This window comes from Bos mutus, chromosome 13 (genome assembly GCF_027580195.1).
Source record: "Bos mutus isolate GX-2022 chromosome 13, NWIPB_WYAK_1.1, whole genome shotgun sequence".
Taxonomy (NCBI): domain Eukaryota; kingdom Metazoa; phylum Chordata; class Mammalia; order Artiodactyla; family Bovidae; genus Bos; species Bos mutus.
The window spans coordinates 20,992,694-21,010,089 of record NC_091629.1 but is presented as its reverse complement, the minus strand read 5'-3'; the positions used below and the strand labels follow the sequence as shown (position 1 = coordinate 21,010,089).

General features: G+C 39.9%; 1 protein-coding gene across 1 annotated transcript in view; it reads left to right on the top strand.

Annotated features, from left to right (window-relative positions):
- The window catches only part of NCOA3 (nuclear receptor coactivator 3), a 123,158-nt gene that overhangs the window by 42,341 nt on the left and 63,421 nt on the right, over nucleotides 1-17,396 (top strand).

Genomic DNA, 17,396 nt, shown 5'->3' with positions numbered 1-17,396 from the left:
ATTACGAGATGTAGTAGTGGAGTTTTCACATAAATCTGTATAAAAAGCTGTTGAAAGACAACATGTCAGATTATTTCCTCATATTTCTAAGGTCACAAAGTGACAGACCTCATGACAGAATTATGAGATCTTCTTAATCCAGGTGTCTTTTTGTGGTTACCTCATAGGATACTTTGTTGAGGCCACATAGCATAATTAATTGAATGATGTGAATTTCATACAAGCCCTTTTGAAGGCTTTATTTGGTATTTTGTTGTTTAAGTCACTCCGTCGTATCTGACTTTTTGTGACCCCATGGACTGTAGCCAGCCAGGCTCTTCTGTCTATGGGAGTTTTCCAGGCATGAATACTGGAGTGGGTTGACATTTCCTTCTCCATGGATCTTTCCGACCCAGGGATGGAATCCTCGTCTCCTGCACTGGCAGGAGGATTCTTTACCACTGAGCCACTTGGGTATTATTTTGTTCGAAAGATAATAAATTAAATTTCAACTTTAACTTAACCTTATTGGTGTATTTTGAGAAATGAATTCCATTTCATTTGACAAAAATTAGTTGTGACTTTCAAAAATAATTGTGGAGCAGATTAAGAATCATAGAGGGCAAGTAGGCAGGATGAGAAAAGAAGGATGGAAGGTGTTCTTCACATTGGGCTTCGCGAGATCTAAAAGAGATTTGCTCTAGTTTTCTGCTTCTCAAAAGTGTACTCTGCTTTTCCGCAGTATTTGTATCATCTGGGTGATGTTAGAAGGCCTGTCTATCGCAGGCCTGCTGAGCTGTAATCTCTGGGTGTGACACCCAGGAATTGTCAGAGCCTCTCCCCACAGGTGATTCTGCTTCTTAAAGTTTGAGAAGCACTGTTCTAGACAGTAGGAAGGGAGGATTAACTCAGTGTGTTCCCTCTTTTTAGGAGTTTATTAACTCCTGTGTGCTGACGCTTATGCCCTAGGGCTTGCTGTTTTAAACAGTCGGGTTTCCTCTGTAGCAGTGATTCTTAAACTTCAAAGCGTATCAGAATCACTTGAATGCTTAAATTATAGATTGCCAGGTCCCACCTTCAGACAAGAACTATACAAAAAAGGTATCTTCACGACCCAGGTAACCACGATGGTGTGATCACTCACCTAGAGCCAGACATCCTGGAATGTGAAGTCAAGTGGGCCTTAGGAAACATCATGATCAGCAAAGCTAGTGAAGGTGATGGAATTCCAGCTGAGCTATTTCAAATGCTAAAAGATGATGCTGTGAAAGTGCTGCACTCAATATGCCAGCAAATTTGGAAAACTCAGCAGTGGCCACAGGACTGGAACAGGCCAGTTTTCATTCCAATCCCAAAGAAAGGCAATGTCAAAGAATGTCCAAACTACTGCATAATTGCACTCACCTCACATGCTAGTAAAGTAATGCTCAAAATTTTCCAAGCGAGGCTTCAACAGTACGTGAACAGAGAACTTCTAGATGTTCAAGCTGGATTTAGAAAAGGCAGAGGAACCAGAGATCAAATTGCCAACATCTATTGGATCATAGAAAAAGTAAGAGAGTTCCAGAAAAACATCTACTTCTGCTTTGTTGACTACGCCAAAGCCTTTGATTTTGTGGATCACAACAAACTGGAAAATTCTGTGGAAAAGAGATGGGAATACCCGCCACCTTACCTGCCTCCTGAGAAATCTGTGTGCAGGCCAAGAAGCAACAGTTAGAACTGGACATGGAACAATGGACTGGTTTCATATTGGGAAAGGCGTAAAGGCTGTATATTGTCACCTTGCTTTTTTAACTTCTATGCAGAGTACATCATGCGAAATGCTGGGCTGGATGAAGCACAACCTGGAATTAAGATTGCTGAGAGAAATATCAATAACCTCAGATAATGCAGATGACACCACTCTTATGGCAGAAACAAAGATGAACTAAAGAGCCTTTTGATAAAAGTGAAAAAGTTGGCTTAAACCTCAACGTTCAAAAAGTGAAGATCATGGCATCCAGTCCCATCACTTCATGGCAAATAGATGGGGAAACAGTGAAACAGTGACAGATTTTATTTTCTCAGGTTCCAAAATCACTGTAGATGGTGACTGCATCCATGAAATAAAAGATGCTTGCTCCTTGGAAGAAAAGCTGTGATAAACCTAGATAGCATATTAAAAAGCAGAGACATTACTTAGCCGACAAAGGTCCGTCTAATTGGACCTATGGTTTTTCCAGTAGTCATGTATGGATGTGAGAGTTGGACCATAAAGAAAGCTGAGCACTGAAGAATTCATGCTTTTGAACTGTGGTGTTGGAGGAAACTCTTGAAGTCCTTTGGACAGCAAGGAGATCTAACCAGTCAATCCTGAAGGAAATAAGTTCTGAACATTCTTTAGAAGGACTGATGCTGAAGTTGAAGGTCCAGTACTTTGGCCACCTGATGCGAAGAACTGACTCATTAGAAAAGACCCTGATGTTGGGAAAGACTGAAGCCAGGAGGAGAAGGGTAGGACAGAGGAAGAAATGGTTGGATGGCATCACCCAGTTGACGGACATGAGTTTGAGCAAGCTCTGGGAGTTGGTTATGGATAGGGAAGCCTGACGTGCTGCAGTCCATGGGGTCATAAAGAGTCGAAGACAACTGAGCAACTGAACTGAGCTGATTTACACCATAGGACTTGGCAAACACTATGAATCAAACCTTTTATTTTTATTTTTGGGCATGCAGCAAGACTTGGGGGATCTTAGTTCCCTGACCAGGGATCGAACCTGCACCCCCTGCATTGGAAGTGAGGAGTCTTAACCCCTGGATGCCAGGGAAGCCCCTAATGGACATTTTTCTGTTGAAAATGTCAGTACTGGCGTTTGAATGCCATGAATTTGAGCAAATTCTGGGAGGTAGTGGAGGACAGGGAGCCTGTCATGTTGCAGTCCATAGGGTCACACAGAGTCAGATACAACTTAGCAACTGAACACATGTAGCTAAATATCAGCAGATTGGCTTAAGCTGATTGCCTTAAATCTGCTTATAATATTTTTATTGTGTTAGGAATTCCTACTTGTGACAGACAGAATCTTAACATACTTGTGGGTATGCTTCAACAAGATGGAGAAATCATAGCTTCTTGAGTCATCTGTAAAATGAGATACTTTTCTCATAAGTTGATGTATATTATTATTTTAATTACAGTATTGTGAAAATAAAAGTGTTATTGCTGAATTTTCTGGTGGTACTCTACAAGTCTTTTGGTAATAGAAATTTTAAGTTCTAATTAATAATTAATGTCTTTCTTTTGAAAGCCTGAAAATACTTTCTCACTATGGTTCTTGAAAGCACTGCCTATGTGCACAGTTTTATATTCCCTAAGGCTTGTGATAAAGTGGATTTCCTATTTATATATGTCTGGAAAGATATTTGTGTAATAAACAGCAAAACTTTAAGTGCTCATTAGTACTTACAGACTTTGATAACTACTTCCTAATAATGATTAGGAATTGTCAAGGTCAGTATTGCTCTCCTTTTTTCTTGCTTTCCTTCTGTGTGAATCTGCTCAGAATCTGTGATTATCAGCGTGGGTAAGGAGCCACCTATGAAAATGGTCTAAAACATTTTTTTTTTTTTTCCTGATTTCTTTTGGTCACACTGTGTGGATTGTGGGCTCTTAGTTCCCAACCAGGGATTGAATCCAGGCCGCAGCAGTGAAACCGCTGAGTCCTAACCACCAGACTGCTAGAGAATTCCTTCTTCGTTTCATTTTAACTTCATGGTTGTACATTTTGTATTTAGTAAGTTAAATTTCTTCTTGGTAAAGTAGCTCTGAAGTTTTTGTGTGAATCATTAACAGTGTGTAGGAAAAGGAGTACGTCAAGGCTGTACATTGTCGCCCTGCTTATCTAACTTATATGCAGAGTACATCATGAGAAACACTGGGCTGGATGAAGCGCAAGCTGGAATCAAGATTGCTGGGAGAAATATCAATAACCTCAGATATGCAGATGACACCACCCTTATGGCAGAAAGGGAAGAACTAAAGAGCCTCTTGATGAAAGTGAAAGAGGATAGTGAAAGATTGACTTAAAGCTCAACATTCAAAAAACTAAGATCATGGCATCTGTTCCCGTCACTTCATGGGAAATAGATGGGGAAACAGTGGCTGACTTTATTTTTCTGGGTTCCAGAATCACTGCAGATGGTGACTGCAGCCATGAAATTAAAAGACGCTTACTCCTTGGAAGAGAAGTTATGACCAACCTAGATAGCATATTCAAAAGCAGAGACATTACTTTGTCAACAAAGATCCATCTAGTCACGGCTCTGGTTTTTCCAGTGGTCATGTATGGATGTGAGAGTTGGACTGTGAAGAAAGCTGAGCGCCGAAGAATTGATGCTTTTGAACTGTGGTGTTGGAGAAGACTCTTGAGAGTCCCTTGGGCTGCAAGGAGATTCAACCAGTCCATCCTAAAGAAGATCAGTCCTGGGTGTTCATTGGAAGGACTGATATTGAAGCTGAAACTCCAGTACTTTGGCCACCTCATGCGAAGAGCTGACTCATTTGAAAAGACCCTGATGCTGGGAGGGATTGGGGGCAGGAGGAGAAGGGGACAACAGAGGATGAGATTCAGTTCAGTTGCTCAGTTGTGTTCGACTCTTTGTGACCCCATGAATTGTAGCATGCCAGGCCTCCCTGTCTATCACCAACTCCCGGAGTTCACCCAAACCCATGTCCATCGAGTCAGTGATGCCGTCCAGCCATCTCATCCTTGTTGTCGCCTTCACGTCCTGCCTTCAATCTTTCCCAGCTTCTGGCCTTTTCAGTGAGTTGGCTCTTTGCATCAGGTGGCAGGTACTGGAGCTTCAGCTTGTTTCCCGTTAGCATTTTGCATTAGTGTGGTACGTGGTTCAGTTCAGTTCAGTTGCTCAGTCATGCCCAACTCTTTGTGACCCCATGGACTGCAGCATGCCAGGCTTCCCTGTCCATCACCATCTCCCAGAGTTTACTCAAACTCATGTCCGTTGACTTGGTGATGCCACCCAATCATCTCATCTCTGTCGTCCCCTTCTTCTCCTGCCTTCAGCCTTTCCCAGCATCAGGGTCTTTTGAAGTGAGTCAGTTCTTCACATCAGGTGGCCAAAGTATTGGAGTTTCAGTCCTTCCAATGAATATTCAGGACTGATTTCCTTTAGGACGGACTGGTTGGTTCTCCTTGCAGTCCAAGGGACTCTCAAGAGTCTTCTCCAACAGCACAGCCAAAAGCATCAAATCTTCGGTGCTCAGCTTACTTTATAGTCCAACTCTCATATCCATGCATGACTACTGGAAAAACCGTAGCTTTGACTAGATGGACATTTGTCTGCAAGGTAATGTCTCTGCTTTTTAATATGCCGTATAAGTTGTTCATAACTTCCAAGGAGCAAGCACCTAAGAAAACAGTTGGCACTTTCTTACAAAGCTAAACAATGTCTTACTATATGATTCAACAATCACACTCCTAGGTATTTAAATACCCAACTGATTCAAAAATATGTTCATACAAAAACCTACGCAAAGTATTTATAGCTGCTTCATTTATAACTGCCCCAAATTGAAAGGAATCGAGATGTTATTCAATAGGTGAATGGAGAGACTGCAGGGTACGATGGAAGAATTCTTGGAAGAATCCTTGGAAGAATTGTGCTTGTTTTACTGTGTTTTACTGACCATTTGTATGACAGTGAACTGCCTATTTTGATTTTTTGCCCATTTTCCCTCTTATGTTGTCTTTTCTTACTGATTTGTGAGAGCTCCTGTATATTGTGAGTTTTTGTTTCTTGTCTGTTTATACACTGCAGATATTTTCTCCCAGTCTTATTTACGTTTTATTTTTTATTTCTTCTTAGTTTGGGACTTAACTTAGAAGTTGCATGATTAAGACTTCCTGGGTGCCCTTCACTCACATTCTTCAAATGTTAACATTTTAGTATATTTGTTTTCTCCTTTCATTAAAAAAAATAGTATCATGAATTCCTTGGCGATCCAGTGGTTAGGACTCCCTGCTTCCAATGCTGAAGTGCGAGTCAGGAACTAAGATCCCACTGAAACTGTGTACCTCTGATTGGGACTTGAACCCATGATTTTTAGATTAGAACCATTCATCTGGTGTCTGGACTTGATGAGGCTCAGGTTCTTTGTGTCTCAGTGCAGAAGGAATTCGGCAAGAGGCAAAGTGATGGTCTAGAGGTGTTTATTAATATAGGATGCTTGTGAGAGATGCAAGCTGAGAGGTGAGGGGTTCTGCCCTGAGGGCTACATGTTTATAATCAAAGGAAAGAGAGGGGAAAAAGACGCTTTCTTTCTCATACTTTGAGTAGATGTTAGAGCTCCTCCTTCATACTGGGCAGAAGAGTGACCTTCTGAGGTCAGACTAGGACTGACGTAGTGCTTATTCAAATCAGCAGAGGGGTGGTAACAGTTTTCTTTCATTAAATGACCTGGGACTGTATTTCCTGCTTTGTAGTTAAGCAAGCCTGCTTCATTCCACAATGTTTCTTGAGCCATCATTAACTTAGAGTGGTCTGCCAAAGTTTCTAGGCTTCCCTCTCTATCTATAATCTCTTACTGGGACTTCTACAACTACCTGTGTAACTATTCTATTCTGTTGCTGTCACCACAGTCATAACAACCTTACCCCTCCCCAGCAACAACCGTTAAGGCACAAAGCTTGTTTAAAAAAAAAAAAAAATTAACCCGCAGATATTGAAATCCTTATGTGTATTTAAACTTCTCTCTTTCAAGCAGTAAGTGTATTTAATCTTTTCTTAAATGGTTCAGGACATTAGGGACATTATTAATTTTTTTTTTTTTTTGGCTATGTGTGACACCTTTTGTACCTCTTGAATTGAACAGGAATGCTTCTCATTAGGTTGAATGAGTCTAGGCCACTCCTAAGAGTTTTTGTTTGCCTTTCTTAAATAAAAAATTATTTTTTTCCTATTTTCCTTCACTATCTTTTGCTTGCCAGTTAGCTGTACTTTCTTGTTAATAAATACTTCATTGCTTCTAATAGTCTCTAATTTCCTGTGAAGTTGGGAAGCCAGATACATGCAGTATTCTAAGAAGCTGGATCTAAATAACAAATGCATTCAAGTGTGAGGCCATGGGAGTCTCCCTTAATCAGTGGATGGACTGTATGTTTTTTCCACTAAGAGACATGGCTTTTCCTGACAATGATGGTGGCAATAAGGATCTCAGACATTCATAACTGCCCCTGGAGATAGGTAGGGTGAGAGATGTTATCCTTAATTTATAGAGGAAGTAATGGGTGGTGGCGGTAATGTTATTAGAAGAGCTGGGATTTGAATCTGTTTTTTTCATCTGAATCTATTGAATAAGCATTGTTTTAGTAATACTTCTTTTTCCTGTCTATTACTAATAATACTTTCTAGAAAGTTATGTTGTGTCCTGGCTTTAAGTACCGTTCTCTCATGAATTTTTATTAAACCTAAATTTTAAATTGAAATAGGTTACTAGCACAGAATTTTCAAGTTCCCATTGGCCTGTAGCGTGGGTTCCAGACTAGAAGTGGGAAGATTGAGTCTATTGGACTTAATCAATTTCATTATCATTAATAATTGTTAATTTCATGGGAATTCCGTGGTGGTCCAGTGGTTAGGATTCTGAGCATTCGCTGCCTAGGGCCTGGGTTAATCACCGGTTAGGGAACTAAGGTGCTGCATGCTGTGCACTGTGGGTCCCCCCCCCGTCCCAATAAATTTCATTATCTATTAGACTATTATATACAGTCCTGTCTGCTATCTGCCTGGAGCTCTCTTTGCTTGGTTGGTTCCTTTCAGCTCTCAGATTAAATGTTGCATCTTCAGAGCCCTTTCCTGACCTGAAATTACTTCTCTCTTCCTATGTCTCTCCTCTTCTGTATCGTATCACCCTGTTTATTTCCTTTATGGCACTTAATCACTTTCTGGAAATGCCTTTTGGAAATATCTTGTGTATTGTTAATATCCAGTAAAATGTTAACCCTGTGATTTTTATCCTTTGTCCATCTTTAGGGTTTATTTTATCTCACAGACAAGTGCTTCGGTCTTTTTGAACTCCTCCGAGCAGCTTCCTGTGCCCAGGAATGAGGCGCTTTGAATTTAAGGGCTTCTGTGAGGGCCTCCTGTCTTGTTTACCTTTGTATCCACAGAACCTGGAATAGCAGTCTTGTAGAATATAATTTCAGCAAACATTGTGAAGTGAATGTAGCAACAACATATTACCTTTTTCACTTGAAAGGTATGGTTGAGGCTTATAGTCTAATGTGCTTTTCAGAGAATAAGCATATGGCATAGCTATATTATTTGATGTGGTTCAGTCGCTGAGTTGTATCTGACTCTGTGACCCCATGGACTGCAGCCTGTCAGGCTCCTCTGCCCATCCCAGGCAAGAATACGGGAGTGGGTTGCCGTTTCCTTCTTCAGGGGAACTTTCTGACCCCTGGGATTGAACCATCTCCAATTGGCAGCCCAGCTACATTATTACTGATTAATAATATCATTTTGTATGGTATATGTATTTTTTAAACAAAATTTTCAATTACCAGATAGCCAGTCCATCCAGTTTGAAGCCATAGAAAACATTTGAATTAAAAAAAAACAAAAACAGAAAACACTTGTTCTGTGAATCTTAGAGTGTGATTCTCAGACTTATGTCTGTGAACCACTTTGACAGAGCAAGGAGACATGCATGCTGGTGTCTTGTTTATTTTGATAGTCAACGTTTCTTTTTAGGTTCCATTTTTGACATAGAAGCTGCATTAGTATGGGAGGAGAACCAGACCACTGACTGCTGTACCCCATTTAGTCAGTCTTATTTTCCAAATGCAGAGTGCTTTGGGTACTCAGATAAAACTAGGGGAGAAGAATGATTCGGTTGGAGATGCCAGGAAAACTGCACTTTCCATGCCTGGGTTGGTTTGTGACAAGAAGCTCGCTACCTACTGTTGAACTCTGTGCTTTTGTTCTGAGTTATTTTTGGAGTAACATGTGATGGAAAGAAATAATATAGAGGATAGGAGAAATTGAGGAAAAATGTATTCCCCTGTCCTGGGGAGAAGGTATATAAATAGCTAATTTACTCTGTGTTCATTTTTAGGGTTTGTTCTGTCGCAAAGGCATGTGATTAGGTCTCATTGAATTCTTCTGAATGTCTTCCTTTGCCAGGCCCAGCTACTAGATTATCTGGATTCAGGACTACTCACAATATTTTTTTGCTTAGTTGCCTTCCTTTTTCTGAGATGATTTTAAAAAGCCCTTTATGTATACAGAATACTCTCTGCCAATTAAATAATAGCTTTTTCTTGCCAGTCATTGAAAGGTAAAAGACTTAAAACAGCATCAGTTTGTTTGAACGTGCATGTAATATCATTTTATTTTTGTTGTTCAAGTTAGAATGAAAGGATGGGGAGCATAAGGGAGGGAAAAATTATATTCTCAATTTATGTAGAAAATAGAAATATAATGGGTTTGAACATGTTGACAATTAAAAAAAGGACCAGGTTTTACGTTTATCATACAACCATTAAAAGCATGTTGCTGATGATATCTCCTTGGAGTATCTTGGTTCAGGCATATCTTCCATTTGGTGGGTAAGAAAAATTAGACACACAAAGTCAGTGTAATTTTTCCAGTTACATATAGAGAAAATAATAAGTGGTTTGTAGATTTCCTTGACTCTGCCTATATTTTATCCAGTCGAAATGTATACGGAACTCAGGACAGGCGATGTACTTTGTATAGTTTCCCAGCTGTTCATAGTAACGGCTCAGTTAAATTTTGACGTTATTCTTCAGGGAGAAGTTTTGTTCTGGTTGCGGATGATGTATATATTGATGTTTTTGAGCGTGGACATAATATCTGTGTTCATGTTGATAAGAAAATTGAATTGGATTTCAGTACAAAACTTCTGTAAACATTTTACGATACAGGCTCTTGTATTTTGGATTTCTGCTTTTCTGATGTTTAGGCCACCGTTGGTTTCAGATAAGAGAAATTTGAATCTCTTGATTCTGTTTTCTTCCACTGCTGTATCTGCCTTTGCAGGCGTTTTGCATAGCAAGTGCAGGTCGTATTGTGTTGAATGCTAAGTTTACCTCAGTGTTTGGTATTAGATGGTTTGTATAGTATATGTACTGAGGATATCTTTGTAATTTTGACATGAGTATTATATATTGATTACATTTCTGTTTTTAAATATTAAGGAGTGCAGATATTTTAATCTTTACATGCCAAGAATTCTGGGATCTCCTTGTTTCCCCTCCTTTAATTGCTGCTGGTGGAGGTGGAAGCCCTTCTCAGTGTTAATAAATGCCATCACCCATTCCCTTCCCCCAGCTTTACACTGGGGCCTAGTTTGCCTGCAGCTGCAATGGTAGGCATCTTTCAGGAAGTGACCTTGGCTTGTATTAATCAAATTCAGAACACACAAAAAGCTTCTTGCTAACATGCTGACTTGATGTAAAATTTTATCGCATCCATTTTCTTTCAGAATGAGGCCATCTTGTAAAAAGAAGATATACAGAAGACTCCTCCAATGTAATACATTAAAAAAGCTTTGTAAGCCATGTTAAAAAAAAAAAAAACACCTAGATTTTAAAAGTAAAGACTATTAATGGCCAAATGTGCATAAACCTAAATCATGAAGGTTTGGGAGTTGTTGCTAGAAAATTAACTTGTTTTAACGCTGAATAAAAAAAAAGTCCTGTATGTTAGCATCAAACTTATTTACTATTTAGCTACATTAAATACAATTTAGTATTGTATTTAATATATTATTTATATCAAAATATTAAAAAATAAGCTATAAATTTAATAATAGCTACATTAAATTATTGTGGAAGATTTATACACTATGAATTTATTTTGGGGCCCTTTAGTAAACATGTATTAAGAGAGATACTTTTGTATATAGTTTATCTTTGGGTGCAGAAATGACTTTGATCTTACTGTGTTGGTTTGGATAAGAAAACTAATATCCTGCTTGGAATCATTTTCTTATGTAGTGGCAGTACCTACAGGGACTTCTACATATAACAGAAGATTAAGTCAGCAGGGCTGCTAAAATTTACCACCTATTGTATTTATGAGAAATATTCTAACTACAAATTCACACAGTTGCTTCTTCACTTTTAGCTGATCATTATGATACAGCAGTTAATATAGTCAAAGAAATCTAGTTTTTAAATGTAGGATAGTTAAGGTTTGTGTCGTACAGATCTTTATTTTAACCTTGTTCAGTGTTATATGTAGAAAAGAATATTTCATGGATTAGTTTGCTAATGTTTTCTACATTTGGGAGAAATTTACATAAAAAAAAAACTTGGAGCTCGGTCGCATCTATTGCCAAGGGGTTCACTCTTGAGTTTATTTTGTATAGGAGTCACTTGTGTGTACTGAACTGTTTTAGAAGAGAAATACAGAAAAAGAAAGCTTAAACTTTATGAGCTGTACCTGCATTTTGGTAGATGTACAGTATGAAAAGTACAGGCATGGTATGTGTTTATTAATGATTAGAAGAGGAGATAGAGAACCTATGGAAATAAAAAATTGGGGTTAGATAAATACTTTAATGGCTTCAACATCTGAGTTATTATTTACTGGAAACATAATCAGCATTATCTGTGATCGTATTGTAACTTGTTCTTAGAATTGCAGCCTCATGGAGATAAATCTATCTGTAACCTGCCTAAGTTCACTCTTTGTCTCGATACCAACATTAATAATTGGTTTGTTAGATACTACAGGAGAATTTCAAGGAAAATGACTCGATCGCTTTTCTCCACTCAAATACCTGTTTTAAAATACATGGTCTTCAATAAAATTGTCACTTTGAACTTAAAATGTTCTTTGCCTCCTCCTCTGCTGCCACCTTCCCATGCCCCCCATTCCCCCCTAAGAAGGAGAAAGGAACGCCTTAAGAGAAAAGGAATACATATAATCCTGGTAGCCAATGAGTTAATGTTCATTTGCAGCCTGAGGGTCAGCGTTCAGTCCCTGTTTCCTGATTGGCTGCTAAAAGGTGAAATTGAAACCACTGTAAACTTTTGACCCTGTAGCAATTCTTGTGGAACGCCTTCCACTGGTGGAGCCCAGAGCTTCAGCTCACCTCTCCACCCAACCCCTCCCACCCGCTTTCCTGTATTTATTTTGTATGATCGTGCAACACTGCATGCGGTTTTTCCAGGAGAGGGGGGAGAGGGAAGCAGAACAAGCACCAGCAAGCGGCTGGCTCCATGCCTGTTTTAGCAACCATGTCATTACTAGCTACAACTCAGCCAGAGATAGGGAGCTTGTTAATAAACTGGTCTGCCAACTGGATTTTTTAGTTTTCTCCTTAATCTCAAGGTAATTTTAAAAATGCAGAATGGTCGTATTTACTGCCATTGTTCATCAGTGGATAGTATCGTAGTGTAAGCGAAATATATGGCACGATTTCCTGAATGTGTTGAGTTAAAAATAGCTTTCATATAAAATAAAATAAAAAAAAAAGCTTTCATATTCAGCAACCTTTATATACCCCATTAATGTTTCCTATGTCTCTTGATTTTTACGTAAATGCCTAACGTTTTACAAAAGTTTTTTTTTTCTTCTTTGCCTTTGTCTTTTGTTATAAAGAAACTCAATTGGCATTTCATTTCTAACTATGGAGAATAATTGCAGAAATTATCTGTACATTCAAAGTTTGTTAATAATCCCCCCCCGCTTTTTTTTCTTGAATGAGGTAAACGGTCCTGGATTCGTCTTCCATTCACGTGTAAACAGTGCTTTACAGTCACCACAGAAACCCGTGAACACGCAGGACCGTCCGCTTCCCTCTCCGTTGACACTGTTGTCAGACTGTGCCTTCGTCTTTGGTTCCTCCTTATATCCCTGGTGTCTGGCAGAGTTGATGCTCAGCAGATACTTACTGAGGGAACCTAGTTTTCATTTCAGAAACTATAGTGGCTGTTTGTACCTGCTACTCCTTTCCTAATAGCAGGAACCATATTTTGCTTACACTTTGGAGGGCCTGTGCAGCACCTGGCATCTGATGGGTGCAGAGCAAACATTTAAGTGAATTAAATGCCTTCCCCAAGGTTATGAATCTGAACTTCCAAAACCTAGGTTTTCTGAAACTAAAGTTTCTTTTTTAACTGCCTCTTTTAAATTTTCAGATTGATTCTACGTAGAACTAAACATTTATTAAAACTTATTAAATGACTATTCAGAATAAGTTATTATAAATCAATTTGGTCTTTTCTAATATACATTATAGGCTGGGTGGTAATACATGTCAAGTATTTTTTTTTTAACCCTGTCCTTACTTTACTAAGCCTGCATGTGCTATAATTTGAAATAATTCCTACTCCCCTTGTCAGAAAGACTGGTATTTTTGAAAGTTTGTCATCAGTGTATTCCCAGTATTCTCTTGGGTACCAAATACATTTTTCCTTATTTACTTGAACACGAAATAATGGACTAATACATTTTAAAGAGAAAATTCTTTTTTTCTGTGAAGTTTATATAGCTTTAAAAACAGTAGCATCTTTTTATATAATTTTCTTTCCCCTTTAATTAGATTGGTTGTAGTTGATTGTTGTAAGTAAAATCTGGTGTTAACAGTTTTGACAGAGGATATATTTATTGTTTGATAAATAATCTCAACTGCAAAAAAACCCTGTTCTTTGTGCCAGTATTACGTAATCTTTAAGTAAATGGGATGTTTAATTGGTGCACAAACTGATTGTGTAGCGCTTTAAAGACGAGTGGGCAACAGCTGGCTTTTCCCAAAGATGGTGGTTCCCCATCTCCATCTATGATTTTAGGAAACTGAGGAGGGAGTCCCTGGGAGCCCTGCCTGCAGCAGCATGGAGAGAATAATGAGCTTAATATGATTAATAGTAGAGTCTTTGCCCCCTTCCGTGCTCAATAGCAAAAGAAAAACACGTTCATAATATTCAGTGGCCTCTCTCTGTCAGTTGGTGTTTCCCAGCATCAGAATTCTGTAGTTTGGATTTTCCTCTCAGCTCCCCTCCCCCAGTTTGATTCTTTGTTCTGGCCTCGAGGCACATCTTCTCAGACTAGCTCTTACTAACAAAGCTCAGTTTGATCTTCCCAAGCCCCCAGTAGCTTTCTAGTGATGCAGGTTTTGATAATGTGGATCTCATCAGTCACCTTTATGTTAATTCTAGTAGACAAATTGGGGCTTCCCTGGTGGCTCAATGGTATAGAATCCACCTGCCAATGCAGGATATACAGGTTCAGCCCCTGGGTCAGGAAGATCCCTAGGAGAAGGAAGTGACAGTCCATTCCAGTATTAGTGCCTGGGAAATCCCATAGACAGAGGAACCTGGTTGGCTACAGACCACGCGCTCGCAAAAAGAATCAGACACAACTTAGCGACTAAACAAACAAACAAACAAAAAGTACAGTCCTAGGAAATCTGCTCTGACTGTTGCCTTTTCAGAATCTTGATTCTAGACTAGTCAACTGCAGTGTCCCAGCGGTTCCATACTTGACAGGATCTTGGTAGATAGTACTTTTTAGATTACCTACTCCTTGCAGTTTGCTGGTAGGCAAGCCAGTCGTTGCTCTGATTATTTGCTGGTAAGTCACTTCAGTCGTGTCTGACTCTGTGTGACCCCATAGACCAGGCTCCCCGGTCCCTGGGATTCTCCAGGCAAGAACACTGGAGTGGGTTGCCATTTCCTTCTCCAATGCACGAAAGTGAAAAGTGAAAGTGAAGTCACTCAGTCGTGTCCGACTCCTAGCGACCCCATGGACTGCAGCCCACCAGGCTCCTCCGTCCATGGGATTTTCCAGGCAAGAGTACCGGCGTGGGGTGCCATCGCCTTTGGGGGCCTCTAATCCAGCTGCACACTTCCTGGGAGAGGAGAACTTTTTAGATGGTACTCCTTTATGTTCTGGGGGTTATGGGGTACAGATTGGCTGTGTCAGTACTCCTTCGGATAGTTCTCATCGGCAGTACAGCAATGCTTGAGCATGAATGTAGGCGCTCTCACCAGCTTTTCACATTAGGCAGCAGTGCTTGTTCCCTGGATCAGTCATTAGTTACATTCTGACTCGGATGCCTTTTCCTGCCCACCTATCTTGTTCTCTAAGTACTAATGTCACCCCATGAACTCCTCCTTACCTCTCAAAAGGAGCAGCAACAAAAGAACCATTTCTCTTTAAAAATTACATTTATTTGTTTATTTTTGGCAGCACTGGCATGCATTGCTGCGTGCAGGCTTTCTCTAGCTGTGGTTAGCGGGGCTCTGCTTGGTTGGGATGTGCGAGCTTCTCAGTCCTGCGGCTTCTCTTATGTTTGAGGCTCGCGGGCTCTAGAGCTCGGGCTCAGTAGTTGTGTGCTGGCCGAGTTGCTCTGAGGCACGTGGAATCTTCCCAGACCAGAGATTGAACCCGTGTTCCTTCCATTGGCAGGTGGATTCTTAGCCACTAGACTGCCAGGGAAGTACAAAAGAACCATTTCTGAGATGAAATTTGATTTAAAACTAGGGCCAGAAAACCTTGAACTTTCTTTACAGGACTTTTGCCTACCTTTTCCCCCTCCACTGTCCTCTAGTTAAATTGAATATAAAAATTCAAGTTATAAAACATTGAATTGAGTGAATTAATGAATTAAAGTCGCTCAGTCATGTCTGACTCTTTGCAACCCCATGGACTATACATACAGTCCTTGGAATTCTCCAGGTCAGAATACTGGAGTGAGTAGCCTTTTCCCTTCTCCAGGGGATCCCAACCCAGGGGTGGAACCTAGGTCTCCTACGTTGCAGGTGAATTCTTTTCCACCTGAGCCATCAGGGAAGCCCAGGAATACTGGAGTGGGTAGTCTATCCCTTCTCCAGCAGATCTTCCCAACCCAGGAATTGAACCAGGGTCTTCTGCATTGCAGTAGGATTCTTTACCGACTGAGCTACCAGGGAAGCTCAATTCATTTAAAAACCAAAGTTGTTTGTGTTTTCTCCTGTTTTTTATTTCAGTGTGCTTAGAAACTCTTGTTATACTATGTGTCAGATAGTCTTGTTTGGCTAATAATTGTTTTTATTTATTGAGCTTGTATATACTAGCTACTAGTAAGTAATTTTGGAGAAGGCAATCTCCAGTACTCTTGCCTGGAAAATCCCATGGACAGAGGAGCCTGGTAGGCTGCAGTCCATGGGGTCGCTAAGAGTCAGACACGACTGAGTGACTTCACTTTCACTTTTCACTTTCATGCATTGGAGAAGGAAATGGCAACCCACTCCAGTGTTCTTGCCTGGAGAATCCCAGGGACGGGGGAGCCTGGTGGGCTGCCATCTATGGGGTCGCACAGAGTCGGACACGACTGAAGCGACTTAGCAGCAGCAGTAAGTAATTTAAGCATTTTCACTTAATTGTCACAAGAACCTTATGAGTTGTGATACCTATTTTAAGATGAGAAATCTAAGGCTCAAAGATGTCTTACATTGACCCAGGGTTACCAGACCAGTAAGTGAAAGAGCTAGGAGTTGGTTGGCTCTAGATCTGGTGGGCTCTGAAGCTTCTGCTCTTTAGCTATTATGTTAAGAACCTATATGTACTATTGTGGATTGGAAGATGCGGTCCAAGAACTAGCTAACTTTTGGCATTGTCTCAGCGATAAGCTGGAGACTACTGTGATTATTAGTAGACACGGTACTAGATACAGCAGTTCCTTTTATAACTTTAATTGCATGCCACTTATATATTACCTAGATTTTCTTCTCCCTTCGTCAACAACGTTATGATGTGATATCCTTCTGCCCTCAACCCTCATCCCCCTGTTTCTCACCTTTAATTTGAATTTCAAAAGTGCAACAGATCCTTCACATCATGCACCTAGATTGTGGTTGGTTGTCTCCTATCTACTATGTGGATTGGCCATGACTGTGATGTGTTTGTTACTTGGAACTTGTGAGTGTATCATTTTTCCTTCCATCCTTTCTCAGCAGACCTGCCAGTTCCAGCACAAATGCTATTAACTTAAGAGCTTAGCTATGGTTGTTGAATCTATAGATAGCTCTAGAATTAGTGGTAGTCAGAGTGTGCTTTGTCTCATTTGGAAAATCGTAAGGTGAGAGTGAATGTTTTTATTGGCTCACTTTTTTGTTGGACTAGAGCCTGCTCCACATTTCCTCAAGTGCAGAAGTCTGCAGTTCTGTATGCTCTCATATTTATTGAAGTTTATTTTGAAGAACTGTCCTTCATTTACCTGTCTCCTGTTTAAAATAATTTTTTTTTTTTTTTTTTTTTGGGGTGAATGAAATGATGTATCCTTTCCTAAAGGGGAAGAAAATATCCAGTACTTTTTTTTTCTTTCTCCCTTTTCCTTGGTTGCTTTATCTATCTATCTGGTGGGTATTTATCTTTTTTGGACTTGAGGATTTAATTAGATT